Source organism: Lonchura striata, chromosome 28, assembly GCF_050655825.1.
Source record: "Lonchura striata isolate lonStrDom1 chromosome 28, ASM5065582v1, whole genome shotgun sequence".
NCBI classification, from domain to species: Eukaryota; Metazoa; Chordata; class Aves; order Passeriformes; family Estrildidae; genus Lonchura; species Lonchura striata.
This window is the reverse complement of record NC_140730.1, coordinates 8,794,127-8,796,626: the sequence shown is the minus strand read 5'-3', so window position 1 is coordinate 8,796,626 and position 2,500 is coordinate 8,794,127.

The window sequence follows — 2,500 nt, the reverse complement described above, 5'->3', positions numbered from 1 at the left end:
GCACACAACGCAACGAACCGAGTGGGGGGGGAAAGAAAAACCATCCGAGAGCGAAACGCCCAACGGAACGCTCCGAAGGTCGGCGGGAAAGGCGGGGGGACCCGCGTCCCCGACCGCCTCCCCCCGCCGCTACGAGCGAGGGGAGACGCCGCCGGCAAACTGTGCCGTCCTCCGGAGGCGGCCCAGGCGCCCGGGCTCGGCCCGGCCTCCGCACGGAGGAGGCACGCGGCGCGCGCCGGACCGCGGGGGGACACGGCGGCCCGCCCGGCCTCGCTGCAACGGGACGACGGGACGCACGCGGCCGGGGGCGCGGCCGTCGGCCCCCGCGCGCGCCGCTCTCCCTTCTCACCGCCGCTCCGCGGACCCGCGGAGCGCCGCCGCGCCACCGCGCGGCCGGCTCGCTCTCTCTCCCCAGCGGCCTTGCCGCGCTCGAGACGGCACGCGACGGCCACCGCCCAACCGGCAACGCCCCCCGCGGGACCGCTCCCGCCGGGAAGGGCGAGCGCCCGGCGGACGCGCTCCGCCGCCGGCGCCGGAGGCGGGCGCCGCACCGAGACCCGAGCCGGCGTCGCGAGCGCCCGGAGCCTGCCGGACGGCTGACCCGCCGCCGCAACGGCCGCACTCCCGGGACCGCCGCCGCCTCGCACCGTCACGGAGCCCCTTTTTCCTCGGGCACGCGCGGCCCAGGGGAAGGCGTGCGGCGCCGAGCCGGGGGGGTAGGCGGGGAGGGGGGCAGCGACGCCCGCCCTTTTCTCCCCGCTGACCGGGCGGGGAGACCGGGCGGGGAAGCGCCCCCCCCCCCAACCCCCCACGGCCGCCGCGCGCACGACCTTCCTCCGGGGCTCCGCGAGCGGACGGAGAAAAGGGCGACGGGGAGGCGGCGGGCGGGGCCCGGGCCGGGACCGCCGCCGGCGACGGCGGGCGCCGTCCGGCCGGCCGTCCCCGCTGGCGGGGGACACTCGCCGAGCGGCGCCGCCGCCGCTCGGCACGGGGCCGCCCGCGCTCGCGGACTCTCCGGCGACGGAGGGACCTGCCGAGCGCTCGGCCCCGGGCGGGCGGGCGGTCCCTGAGCCGGGGACGGCCGGCGACCGGCGCCGCCGGCGCGCTCGAGGAGAAGGCCGTCGAGGGGAGAGAGACGGCGCGGCCGCGCCGCGCGCGGCGCCGCACCCCAGAGACCGCAGAGGCGGCCGAGGAAGGAGGAGAGCGCGGCGGGCCCCGGCGGCCGCAACCCCGCAGCTGAGGAAGGGGCGAGAGAGCGCGCGCTCTCTGCCGGCGTCGCCCGTTTCGAGGCGAGCGGGTCGGCCCCCGCGGCCGACCGCGCGCCGCGGCCTCTCCGCCGAGGCCGGGCCGCGGAGAGGGGGGGGCAGGGCGCCCCTCCCCGGCGCGGCGCGACAAACCCCCCGCGCGCGGTAACGCGGCGGGACGACGGCCGCGCGGCCGGTGGCCGCGGGCACCACCGCAGGGGATCACGCGGGAGTAGCTCCCCACCCCTCAATGGAGCCGCGCACCGCCGCCCGGCAACCGCCGCCGCCGCCGCCGCGGCGGAAGGACGCGCCGAGCCGCCCGAGTCTTTAAACCGCCGCCCCGGCTCGGCGGCGGCCCTTTCGCGGCCCCCTCCCCGCAGCGTTTGACGACGCCGAGGAAAAGGAAGCCGGGGGGCCGCCGGAGGCGCGGAGCGCTAGGTACCTGGCCCTGGGGCGAGGGAAACGACCTGCATGGCCCCGCCGGGGTGCCTCCCCCGCTGCCGCCCTCGGGGGAGCGTCCACCGGCGGGGGCGCGCCCGACGTCTGCCGCCACCACCGCGGCGTCCTTCTCGGGGCCCGGGGTTTCCCTCAGTAGCCCGGCGCTGCGCCCGAGAGGACCGCCGCGGCTCGGGCCGCCCCGCCGGTGCGGGGACGCGGCCCAGCCGCCGAGCGACCTCGCCGACCACGCCGGGAGAGGCCGCGGCGACGACGACGCCGGCGGGGCGAGGAACGCCTTCGCCGCCGCCTCCGCCGCCGCGCCTCCCCGGCGGCGGGTCCCGCGCGCTCCCCCGCCACGAAGCGCGGCCCGGAACGCCCGGAGGACCTCGACCCCCGGCGTTTCCCCACCCTCTGCCGCGCCAGAGGGCCCGCCTCGGGCCCGAGAGCGGGGCTCTACCCGGCCGGGCAAAAGCCCCGCTTCCCCGGTGCGGGAAGAGCCGGAGGAGCCGCCTCCTCCGAGCCCCGAAGGCGCGGGCGCGCCTCCGGGAGGGGGCCGTGCCGAGCACCCCTCTCCCTTCCCGGCACCCGGGCGGCTCCCGCGCAGCAGGGGCAGAGAGAGCGAGGGCCGGGCTCGGGCGAACTCGGGCCGCGCCAGGGGGCCCCCGCACGCAGAGCGGCGGGGGTGGTGGGGGGGCCCGCGAGAGCACCGGCGACCGGCGTTCGACGGCGCCGGCCGCGGCGGCGAGGGCTCGGGGCCGGCCGCCCCGCCGCCCCTCCGGCGGGGACGGACCGGCGGCAGACCGGCGCGGAGGCCGGGG